At 33.5% G+C, this 13349-nt stretch overlaps 1 long non-coding RNA gene and 1 pseudogene across 1 annotated transcript; both read left to right on the top strand.

The window, feature by feature from the left end:
* The first annotated feature begins 155 nt into the window (after positions 1–155).
* LOC128041888 (protein trichome birefringence-like 33) lies at positions 156–3241 on the top strand (annotated as a pseudogene).
* A 6550-nt stretch (positions 3242–9791) lies between these two features.
* LOC128041889 (uncharacterized) lies at positions 9792–10672 on the top strand. The gene is made up of 2 exons (XR_008196900.1): positions 9792–10053; positions 10137–10672. It is a non-coding gene; the product is annotated as an uncharacterized LOC128041889 (long non-coding RNA).
* The last annotated feature ends 2677 nt before the right edge of the window (positions 10673–13349 follow it).

Genomic DNA, 13349 nt, shown 5'->3' with positions numbered 1-13349 from the left:
CATAATTTCGTATTTTTAAGTTTTTAAAATTTTGGCAACAAAGGGATCTTTTTATAGGAATAAATCAAATAAAAAACATTGAATATTCGGAAACTTCAACAACTACGAAAAAGCTTCTATATTTTGATCATTGCAAATGATTGAATTCAGTGATCTCCCTCATTTCAAAACACCATTTTTATCTAATCATAGTTGCCAAACATCAAAAAGGAAAAGAAAATAATGAAACCTCCATTGCCACCTTCAACCTCTTCAGCTCTGAGAAAGACGCGTCCTTCTCCCTACTTTTACACCTTCTTAACGTTCACGGTCTTCGTTCTCATTCTCTATTGTGAAGACTTGCTCTCCGTTTTTGATCGAAATGAACTCGTTCCAATCAAACCAATCCCTGAAACAGGTAACTCAGTTATTAACTCAGTCGTGTTTTTTTTTTTGTTGGTTTTGATTTGACAAGCATATATAATGCTGTTTTCTTGGTGGGGTTTTGGTTATGGGATTGTAGGGAAGGAAAAAGAGACAAAATCGACGTCGCAATTGCCATTTGTTATAGGGGAACCTGAAGAAACAGGTGAGTCAGTTCTTAACTCGGTCATCGTTTTTTTATTCAATTTTTTAGAGTTTGACTGACATTGTTTTCTTGGTGGGGTTTTGGTTATGGGATTATAGGGAAGAAAGAAGAGACGGAATCGACGTCGAAACTGCCATTTGCGAGAGGGGAACCTGAAGAAACAGGTGACTCAGTTCTTAACTCGGTTACCGTTTTTTACTTTGTTTTAGGGTTTGACAAGCATATATAATGCTGTTTTCTTGGTGGGGTTTTGGTTGTGGGATTGTAGGGAAGAAAAAGGAGGCGAAATCGACGTCAAAGCTGCCATTCGCGATAGGGGAAACTGAAGAAGGATGTGATATATTCAGTGGGAGGTGGGTGAGGACGAGTTAACTCGGCCTCTCTATGAAGAATCGGAGTGTCCGTACATTCAGCCCCAGTTGACATGTCAAGAACATGGTAGACCTGATAAAGAGTATCAGAAATGGCGATGGCAACCCTATGGATGTGACCTTCCCAGGTATTTAATGACACTAAAACCCTAACCTCTTTATACTCATGATCAAAACAAAAACAAAACACAGAGCAATACTTATATATTCTTATATGTTGTCTTGTTTTTCAATGCTGGGAATCTTAAAGTAGTGTTTTGTTTCTCTTTTAAAACTTCAATGTTGGCCAACTCCTATGTTTTTGTCGTTTCAAGCTTCAGAGGCTTCTCACCACATGAAATGGTAATGAAAGTGTTTCAAATAATATGCAAGTAAAAGTAGAACACTTCAAAAGTTAAAAAGTTATGTGATGAAGTTAATATGAAGGTTTTTTTATGATTTGAGAATTCTAATTACAATTCACGAAATCATTTATTTGGCCCCAACTTCAGTCATACTTTTATTTAATTTTTCTGTCTTTTTTAACCTTTAAACTTACGTTACTTATCAAATCACCTCAAAATAGATAAAAAATCAACGTTTGTTAACTTTGTTAATATGACATATATGTTGTCACTTGAAAAATTATTTTAAAATAAAAAGTACTACAAATTATAAAAGATATTTTTAAATTGAAAATAATTAATCAATTGCTTATGTGGCATACACATGACAATTCACGTGTATGTCACGCCATCAAAGTTAATAATAAATATTAATTTTTCATTCATTTTAGGGTAATTTGACAAATAATGTAAATTGGAATGATTAAAAGACGCGAAAAATTAGACGAATGACTAAAATAATTTCTTTTAAAAATTAGAGGGCGAATAATATTATTATAAAGAATATTCTTTTTAATATTTAATAAATGATTCTTCTCGTGTAAATTATAACATGTTAACTCGGAGTGGATGGCAAGTAAGGGGCCTCCTGTTTAAATATAACATATTAGGACGTGGGAACACTGAGTTGCATTTAGTCCACGTAATCTGGTGTAGTTGGGGCCCACTTTGAGCTGGGTCTTCTTTGTTCAACTAAGCCTATGGAAAAAAGATTGCATATTGGTTTGGTTCCTACTTGCTACATGTTAAGAGTCAAAATAGTTGAAATATTTTGCCATACCATTATCAACACTTCAATCTTTTATTCTTAGCTACAAGTTTACTCTATGTCTTGTTTTATTTTGTTTGAAAATGTTAGATAAAATTGTATAAACAATTATTCATCATATTTTCAAATTATTTACTATAAGAATCATTAAAATAAATATTTGTGATTTTATGATTTTATTTAACGTGTAATTGAATTTTTTAAATAATGAGTTGTTTAAAGATATAATGTGTTATTGATATTAACGGAAAACTTGAGCATAAATTTAATAACATTATACCTATCATTTAGATGACTTAAATGATAAATTTTTGTTGATACGTATAAATATGAGTTAAATGGTGATATAATATTAGTAATATATGCTGATGTTTGATAATATTTTTGTTGCAAGGTTTAATGCCACATTGATTCTAGAGTCGTTAAGAGGGAAGAGGATGATGTTTGTAGGAGACTCATTGAACCGGGGTCAGTATGTTTCAATGGTGTGCCTTCTCCATAGAATTCTTCCTCCAAATGCAAAGTCTTTAGAATCTTCCATCGATCAATCATTAACGGTCTTCAGAGCCAAGGTAATTAGGGTTCCCAAATCTCTCTTCAACTCATTACATGGCTAGTTTTGTTTTGATGGTCGTATTATTTGTTGTGATACATTTTTTTCAGGATTACAATGCGACGATTGAATTCAACTGGGCACCATTTCTTCTGGAATCGAATTCGGATAACGCCATCGTTCACAGAGTGGACGATAGAATGGTGAAGAAAGGATCCATCAACAAGCATGGCAAGAATTGGAAAGGCGTCGATGTGTTGGTATTCAACACATATCTATGGTGGATGACAGGCCGAAAGATGAAGTTCTTGTACGGTTTTTTCTTTCATTTTTCCGTGTGGGTTGAACATGTTAATAGTTTTTAACTAAGTTCAGAAAAAAATGGTGCATTGACAGGAAAGGGAAAGGGTCATTTAAGGATGAAAAGAAAGATATCGAAGAGCTGACAACTGAGGATGCTTATCGAGTAGCAATGAAAAGCATGTTGAAATGGGCGAGGAAAAACATGGATCGTAACAAGACGAGGGTGTTCTTCACTAGCATGTCTCCTTTGCATATCAAGTGAGTCGAATTCTTTCTACATACGTTAAAATTATTATGGAGGTTGATATATTAAGAGTTAGATTGTATTTTGATACTTTTGTTAAAAAATAGACAAATTAATTTTTATATATTAGATCAAAGAGCAAATTAGTAATTTTTAAAAGTTTTAACCATTTTATTGTTAAAAATGACGTGACTGATAGAATAATCAATTAGTTACATATGGTATACTATAAATACCTCATCCTAACGTATAAGGATCAGTTTTAACATTATAAATGGATAGAATTTTTAACAAAAGACTGATTTACTCTTTAATCTAACATATAATGACTAATTTACTCTTTTTGAGTAGAATGGATACAATGTAATTTGATTCTTGGACTTTCATAGTACTTTTATCTCCTGTGTACATACACACAAAAAAAAACCATTGAATTTTAAGATGAATGAAACAATTAATTAGATGTTGAATGATTTTGTATATGTAGGAGTCGGGAATGGGAGGGAACCTGGTGGAAACTGTTATAATGAAACGACTTTGATTGAGGATTCTAATTATTGGGGATCAGAAAACAAGAACATTATGCAGGTGATTGCTGAAGAATTTGGTAAATCAAAGTATCCAATTACGTTCCTTAACATCACTCAACTCTCGAGTTATCGTAAAGATGCCCACACTTCAATTTATAAGAAGCAATGGAGTCCATTGACACCCGAACAGTTGGCTAACCCGATTAGCTATGCGGATTGTGTTCATTGGTGTTTGCCTGGTCTCCAAGATACTTGGAATGAACTTCTATTTACAAAGCTACTTTATCCTAGTTAACTGTAGAAATGTAGCAAGTGATTGAATTAATTAATTGCTGAAGTTTGCACAAGTTTGATAATTGAGATTAAAGATATCCAAAGATTGAGTTATTCATCCGAAAATCCTACGATATTTTAGGGAGGAATTGGAAAAGAATGAATGCAATGCTGTTTTATTTTTCATGTTGTTAATCTTTGGGTTTTGGGTTCTTATGCTTATCAGATATGTAGAATGAAAATGGTAAAGTGGACCAACAAATATTTTATTTTTCTACTCGGATACTTTAATTAAAATTGAATTAATTAATCAAATTAAATCGAATCAATTTGATAATCGATTGGCAATTAAATTTAATTATATTATATATATATATTCAATATATTATATTTATAAGCCCAGTATATAAGTTACATAGAATTACAATTATTGATATAATGTGTCAAAGAAAAATATTATAAAATTAAAATAAAATATTTAACAAAATGACATTGTCATTGTGTTATTTGTTGCTATTGTGTTGTTTGTAATTTTTCATTTAGTGTAATTATTGTCCTATTTGTTGTTTTTGTTTCTCTTTTTGAACTAAAACAAATAAAAAGAGCATTATTATTGTATTTTTGTCATATTTTAAACTTAATAGAACTATAAAAAAAGAAAATATGTATAAATTTCAATTGATTAACAATTAAATAATTCAATAATGATAGTTCGGTTGACATATTAATCGAACTAGCGCTTTAGACACGTTATCCCTTTTTTCTCTCTTCATTTTGGTTATTGAAATATCAAAGTTCCTTTTATTATTATTTAGGTTAAATTCTTCCATTAGTTTTTGTAGTACGTAAGTTGCTAATTTAGTCCCTATTTTTTAATTTGATCATTTTAATCTCTATACTTTTTCAATTTTGAAATTTCAATCATGACTAAACAATAATGGTTAAATTCATTAAGTCCTGTTATTACATAATACTATGTGTCACTGTTATTCCATATATTACTCACAAAAAATTTGTTAATGGATTTAATGGTAGTCATTTGCTTCATGATTAAAATTTTAAAATTGAAAAAGTATAAGAACTAGCAATGGTCAAATTGGAAACATGAACTAAATCTGCAACTTTACACATAGTATATGACTAATATCAAAACTTAACTAAACGGATTCAACAGATAACGTCTGGGTAAGGATTAAAATTTTAAAATTTAAAAAGTATAGAGACTAAATTCACAAACTTATCATATTTTTTTTAAAAATAAGAACAAGGTGTTTAACAACCTAGAAAATATTTAAGAAATCAACAAATTGAATTTGAAGTTGCAGCAGATGCATGACCAATTTTTGGCCTCGCTGAAACTAAGGTACTCTATTCTCCCAACTGCTACAACCTTTACCAGGTGCTTTAATATCTCGAATCGGCCAACCAAGGTTACAAATTGCCTCATGTTAGATTTGCAAAGAAGAGAATGCATAATGTTAGATTTACAAATTACCTGAATTCGCCATTCAATTTTGATGTTGCAAGAAGAGCTTCTCTTACCACGTGAAGCTTGGAGCAAGTTGCATTATGGTATTCCAGTGTACTGCAGTATTGTAAGATCACTTTGTTGAGTTTGACTATCATTAATGAAACACCATATTCCAGGAGATTGTATAGAATCAATGATAGAATGCTTTGAAATCTTCACTGGCTCAAGAGAGAAGCAACCTTTCCAAAACGTTGTTGTGTTTTTAGCCATTAAGATTGTAGCAATAGGTTCAGCTGATCTATTTCCAAAGCAAACACCATTTCTTAATTTGTTTCTAAATGCTTCAAAATGTAGCAATGATATGGAGAACCATAGTTTGAAAAGGTTCATCCCTTCTATCAGGAGCTAAGATATATTGAAGAATTAGCTCCCTTACATCACAATTTCTAAGGTTTTCCACCTTGAGACCCAGGTCACCATTAAACGATATGGCTTTTGCAAAAGAGCATGATGAAAGAACTAATTATTTGCAAGTAAAGTGATCAGTGTCGGAAGTAGTGTATAAGAGCAATGCCAATTGCTTCTGGTGAAGAACAAGACAAAAACAATCAACATTTAACGTGCTTATGTAATTCAGTTTTCCTACATCTATGGAGATGATCCTAAATCTTAACACATCGTATAGCAAGTAATTATAAGCACTAATACTAAACTAAATTAGCAACCTCACTTTTTCATCACCTAAAATCTAGATCACTCCTTTCTAAGCTTTCCTCTCTAAAAATTTAGCTTGAAAATCAAGTGACTCACTTGAATACTTACAAAATACACTGTCGAAACCTTTTTTGAATCAACCTTTTATTTTAAAATGAAAATGGAATCACCACCAATCCTTTTTAATTAGGTGTGATCGGATCACCTCACGTTTTTATAAAATGTTAGATTTATTAAAATTATTTTTGGTCTACAAAAATTCGAGAAATAGGTTCGGGAGTCGGTTACGCACGAGGAAGAATTAACACCCTCGTAACGCCCAGAATTGGTACCTAGTTGATTAATTGATGTCTTAGTGTCGAGAATTTAAAACTTGAAGAGAATTTAAAACATGATCCCTTTTTGCATAATGTTATTTTTAATTAAAATCACTTAAATAAATTAAAACATATGTAAAAGACCTTCTTATCTCGAGGTAACCAAAACGAAAAGGTCATGTCCCGTAAGTTAGGACACAACATCTATAATTCTCGAAAATCTCCTGTTTTTAGTTTTAAAAGGATGTTTGGTCATCTAGGTTCAAAGAGAAAAGTCGAACCCCATAAGTTAGTGAACAACTTCTAATTTCCAAATACGTAACATTGCCTTGGTTTTAAAATTTTATGCATCGAGTAAAAACAAATGTAACATTCAAAGCAATGTGTATTTAACTTATTTGGGCATAGTATGAAAACATACAAATATATTTAAAAATAATGCATGATATAGTGATAGCGAAATAATATAAAATAGCCATATGGATAGAACATCTATATTAGAATGATAAATAATAAATAAATAAATATAATAATAATGTAATTATAATAATAAGAACATTAATTCATAATACTAATGACAATAGTCATATCACTATCATAATACCAAAATAAATAAATAAATAAGAAATGTAATAACCATCTAAAAATGCAAAGAAGAAGAAGAAGATATAAACAACATAAATTTTAAATGCTAAAAAACAATTAAAGATGTGAGATTAAATAAATGGTGATTAAATTGAAATTTAACTAATGAATTATATAAAATAAATAAATGAATAAAGCAAAATAAAGGACTAAAATATAACACGCGAAAAAGAACAGGGGTCGAATGGGAAAATATTCCTAACCATATTATGCGCACCATTTTCTAGAGGGATCAAAATAAAAAAAAATGTAGAATTAAACGGTATAAATTTAAAAAAGAAAAAAAGACAGAAATAGGACTGTATTGAAAAGCGTTTAAAAAGCGGAAGGACTAGGGCTGCAACTAGACCCTTGTCTCGAAAACATGCGAATCCTGCTAGTATTTGAGTTGGGTTTCAGGTCGCGTCAAAACGACATTGTTTTGGACGTCTGAAGGTCAAAGCACAAAACAGCGTCGTATCATGACCCTATATAAGTAAAAAATTCAGAAAGAAAAAATTATTTTACCCTCATTTCAAAAAAAAAATCCCTTTCTCACCCTTTTCTTTCTATCAAACAACCCTTTTTTGATCGATCATGGGACAGTGGGCCTCCGTCGTGGCCACCGGTCATCGGCGACAGAGACTGCCGCCTCCGGTAGCCGGAGTTCCCCAAAATTTCCCCTTTTGAAGCCCTTCGTATGTAGAACATAGATCTGAGACTGAAATCCCCAAAAACTTGATCGAACTCGACAAAAAATAAAAAATCTTTTTGTTTTCTCTCCCTTTTCTACGCGGCCTTAGACAAATCCCTAGGGATTTGGCGGCATTACAAGCCGACGGGGACCACCCATGGCGGTGGTGCAGCAAAATAGGTAAAAAAATCTAGCCTTTTGTTTTTTTTTTCCTTTTTTCTTTTTATATTTCGAAATAAAAAAAAGTAACTACCTTTTTTTGTTAAACTTGTTGTTCTTCTTTTTTGTATTCTATTCGATTGCTTTGTGTTGTGAATACAATCTGTTGTTATGGCTTTTATAGCCATATATTACATACTATTTATTTTTTTTATTTTTTTGCTGTTTCTGCTGTTTCTGCCATTTCCACTATTTTTGCTCTCTGTCCTCTTTTGTTTTCTCTTTGCAAGTACCCATGGCGGTCAATGACGACGATGGGAGTCGTGCCTTACTATTTTGGTGCAATGGTGGCAGGGGGCGTGTCATGCCTCGGGCGGTGAACATGCTGATGTGGTGGGGCGCAGCACGAAAGGGCTAGGGTTTTTTTAGTTTTCTGAAAAAATTTAGGTTGTGGGCCTTGTAGCGACCTAAAAATTTTGGGTACGGACGCTAATTGAAGTGATTATTGAAAATTTAAAAGCATAGTTTCAATTTATTTAAAAGGGAGTCGCCACCGATCTTTTTTTCTAGGTGTGATCGGACACCTAATAAATTCTCTTTTTAGAAGAAAAATTTATTTTTAAATTTTTATAAATTCTCTTTTTAGAAGAAAAATTTATTTTTAAATTTTCCTAAAAAAGAGGTAATTTTAGGTCTGCGTGAAAATCCGAGAGAAAATTAGGGTTCGGAGTCGGTTCTGTGAGGAAGGTATTAGCACCTCATAACGCCCAAAATTGGTATCTCGTTAAAATGCGTTGTCTTAATTTTCAAAATACAAGTTCAATTTAATATTAGCCGTGATCCGATTAAAGCACGAGAATTTTAAAGCACAACAACTTTTTCTTTTTTTTTTTTGAAAACACAAATTTTTTGTTTTAAATACAAGCATTTTAGAAACACAAAACTCTTTTAAAAACGAAAATTTTGAAACACGAGATTTTTTTTGAAAAAAAAAAACACGAATATATTTTTTGAAACATGGGAAATTTTTGGAAAAAAAGAAACACGAATATATTTTTTTGAAACACGGGAAATTTTATTATTATTATTTTGAAACATGAGAAATTTTGAAGACATGAAAATTTTTGAAACACGATTTTTTTTAATAATACCATATTTAACACGAATCGATGAAATTCACTCCGATATGGCGATGAAATCGTCGAATTAGTGTCAAAACAAATCAAATTAATATTTAATCGGGATTCTAATAAAACACGAGGATTTTTATTAAAACACGAGGAATTTTGAATATTTTCGATTTTTATAAGGGCGTCCCGTATTTAACACGAGCCATCAATATTCACCCAACATAGCGATGAAATCAACGGCTCGATGCTAAACCGGCTCGTTGCCTTACGCATTAAAATATATATTTTTATTTTAAACATGCAAATAAAATAACATAATAATATTTCTAAAAAAAACTATTAAAAAATGCTAATTTAAATAAAATACCATTTAAATAAATTAAATAAATTAAAATGGATTAAAAAAAAGATTACCCAAAGCCCAAAGTTGTGGGCTTGAAGGACAGGCCTTTTCTTTTTTTTGCTTTGAATTGGGCCTTAGTGGGCTTGGGCTGCTGGAACTATTGGGCTGCTGTATGGGTGGCTTGCTGGAGCTGCTGGGCGTTGGGCTGGGCAGTGGCCTGTTGGGCAGTGGCCTGCTGCTGTTGGGCTGAACCTGCTGGACTGGAGCTGTTGAAATGGGCCGAATCTGCTGAACTGCTGCGCTGGGCCTGCTGCTGGATTGGAGCTGCACGGGTGGGCCACTGCTGGTGGGCTGCTGCTGGTGGACTGCTGCTGGACTGCCAAAAATGGGCTGCTGTTTTTTTTATTTTTTTATTTCTTTTTCCTTTTCCTATCTTTCTTTTCTTCTTTCTTTCTTCTTTACTGTTTGGGCTGCTGTTTTCTTTCTCGTTTTACTTGCTGTTTTTTTGTTTTCTTTTTTTGTTTGCTTGTGTAGGTGCGACGGGGGTGGGAATGCAAGGGCGCGGCGGTGAGCACGGTGGTGGCGAAGGAGCGGCCGGATTTTTGAAGTTGTTCTTTCGTTTTTTTTCTTTTTTTTTTGCTGCTACTTTTTTTGCTTTGCTTTCCTTTTTGATTGATTGCGGCTTTTCAGGTGGTGACGGTGACGGTGGTGGTGCGGCGGTGGTGATGGCTTTTTACTTACTGCTGTTTTTATTTTATTTTTTTGAGTTTTCTCTGCTTCTTTTTTTTTTGGGGGGGGTTCCTATCCGAAAATCCCCCTCTTTCTCTCATATTCCTCTTTTTAAATCCATCAATTTTTGTTTCTTTCTCTTTCTTTTCAGGTGGCAGAGGAGGAGGGAGGCCATGCATTGGGGTGGCAGGCGTGGCGAGCGGGTCACGCAAGAATGCTGGTTGGGGGCAGTCTTGTCATGCCCAGAAGGACTAAATCGTAATGGGTGCAAAATTTCTGGGGCAAAAATGCGATTCTAGGAAAATATAAGGCAAAAATGTAATTTCTGGAAAGTTTAGGGGCCTGGCTGTAATTTACGAAATATTAGGGGTCAAAGTGTAATTTAAAGAAAATTTTGGGGTCAAAATGTAAATTTTAAAAAGTAGAAGGGTCAAAATGTAATTTTTATTTTTTGTATTTTTTATTTTTTCAAAATTTTATTATGACTATTTTATTAATATTTAAAGCAAACATTAAAAATGGGCTAAAACAATTCTAAAATTAAATCCTAATGGGCCCGATCATTGGGCCCATACGAGATCGACCCGACCCAAAATTTAACCCGGGTAAAATTCAGTGATTACAGCTGCCCCTCTTTGCTCATAGCTGTGAAACAGGGATAGAGCAAAGACTAAAAAGCACTGAATTTTGTTTGACCATCCAAAATTTTCCTCTTTATTTGAAAAGCAGAAATCGAGAACAGCTCGGCGTGCGACCCGAGACTCAACTCACCTCTTGGATTATGATTTGATCTTCGAAAAACAAAAATCAAAAATACCCCGACATGTGCCCCGAGGCTCGACTCACCTCTCGCAATATGAGTTGATTTTTCAAAAAACATAAATTTAAAAGAAATACCTCGGCATGGTCTGAGGCTCAACTCACCTCTGTATTATGAGTTGATTTTTGAAAAACGGAAATTTAAAAGAAATACCTCGGCATGACCCGAGGCTCAACTCACCTCTGTATTATGAGTTGATTTTTGAAAAACGAAAATTTAAAAGAAATACCTCGGCATGACCCGAGGCTCAACTCACCTCAGATTATGAGTTGATTTTTGAAAAACGGAAATTTAAAAGAAATACCTCGGCATGACCCGAGGCTCAACTCACTCAGATTATGAGTTGATTTTTGAAAAACGAAAATTTAAAAGAAATACCTCGGCATGACCCGAGGCTCAACTCACCTCTGTATTATGAGTTAATTTTTTGAAAAACGGAAATTTAAAAGAAATACCTCGGCATGACCCGAGGCTCAACTCACCTCTGTATTATGAGTTGATTTTTTGAAAAAAGTAGAAATTAAAAAAAATACCTCAGCGTGACCCGAGGCTCAACTCACCTCTGTATTATGAGTTGATTTTTTGAAAAAGCAGAAATTTAAAAAATACCTCAGCGTGACCCGAGGCTCAACTCACCTCAGATTATGAGTTGATTTTTGAAAAAAGAAATTAAAAAATACCTCAGTGTGACCCGAGGCTCAACTCACATCTCAGATTATGAGTTGATTTTTTGAAAAAGTTGAAATTTAAAAAATACCTCAACAGTGACCCGAGGCTCAACTCACCTCAGATTATGAGTTGATTTTTGAAAAAAGTAGAAATTTAAAAATACCTCAACAGGACCCGAGGCTCAACTCACCTCTGTACTATGAGTTGATTTTTGAAAAAGCAAAATTTAAAATACCTCAACGTGACCCGAGGCTCAACTCACCTCTGTATTATGAGTTGATTTTTGAAAAAAGCGAAATTTAAAATACCTCAGCGTGACCCGAGGCTCAACTCACCTCAGATTATGAGTTGATTTTTGAAAAAATAGAAATTTAAAAATACCTCAACAGTGACGAGGCTCAACTCACCTCAGATTATGAGTTGATTTTTGAAAAAGCGAAATTTAAAAAATACCTCAGTGACCTGAGGCTCAACTCACCTCTGTATTATGAGTTGATATTTGAAAAAAGCGAAATTTAAAAAATACCTAAGCGTGACCCGAGGCTCAACTCACATCTCAGATTATGAGTTGATTTTTGAAAAAAAGAAATTTAAAAATACCTCAGTGACCCGAGGCTCAACTCACCTCTGTATTATGAGTTGATTTTTGAAAAAGCGAAATTTAAAATACCTCGAGTGACCCGAGGCTCAACTCACCTCTGATTATGAGTTGATTTTTAAAAAGCGAAATTTAAAATACCTCAGGCGTGACCCGAGGCTCAACTCACCTCAGTATTATGAGTTGATTTTGAAAAAGCGAAATTAAAAAATACCTCAGCGTGACCCGAGGCTCAACTCACCTCTGTATTATGAGTTGATTTTTTGAAAAAAACAGATTTTTTTTAAAAAAATATTTCTTGAAAGAATAGGGTTTCAAAAAAAACATCAGGTGAAACTAAAAGCCTTCTTCCTCATTGATTCTGTGCAGCTTTCTCCTAGTATTCCTTGCTCTACTGGTATACCTGTATATGTCATGTATGATGTTATTACGATATGCACATGTTTGTCCTAAATGCTTTTGTGTCTACATGATCATGCAATGCACCGTGGGCTGTTTGTCACGTGCCCCACTTTTGATTTTTGTGAGGGTCCGCATTCATTGCCTCCATTCACGACTTTCTCTCAAGTTTTGTACTCATCTTCAAGGTTTGCAAGTAATCCACATTTCTTCGTATATCACTCTCTTGCCCCCTGCTGAACATTGTTCCTGCTTTGGGGCCCTTGTATTTATCAAATTCTCATCCAGGTAATGCTCAACATTCCTTTTGTTTAGAGTATGTCATCTTACTATTTATCATTTAAATGAATAAATCATGAGATGCATAAAAAGGCAAAGTAGGCATGAAAGAAATATCTCACATTCATTTCATTTTTTTCAAAAGCAACAAACAAAAAATTGACAAGGAAAGTTTAACAAATAAATTGTCATAAAGAAAAGAAAGCGAGTTCAATGGCCAGAAATGCTCTAGATATCCAATGCATAAACTTTCCACGTTTCTTCATCCTGGATCTTTTCGAGCACGGCTTCTTGTGTAGAAGATTTTGAGCTTCTGAGAATGCTTCAAATATTGTAACCCCGCCATTCGACTCCCCGTTCAAGCCAATTGGCTTCTTCAAGCCCGAGCCCACTTCATTAGGACGCCCTT

The sequence above is a fragment of the Gossypium raimondii genome, chromosome 6, assembly GCF_025698545.1.
Source record: "Gossypium raimondii isolate GPD5lz chromosome 6, ASM2569854v1, whole genome shotgun sequence".
Taxonomy (NCBI): Eukaryota; Viridiplantae; Streptophyta; class Magnoliopsida; order Malvales; family Malvaceae; genus Gossypium; species Gossypium raimondii.
Note: the sequence above shows the minus strand (reverse complement) of the source record. Positions and strands in the feature narration are given on the sequence as shown.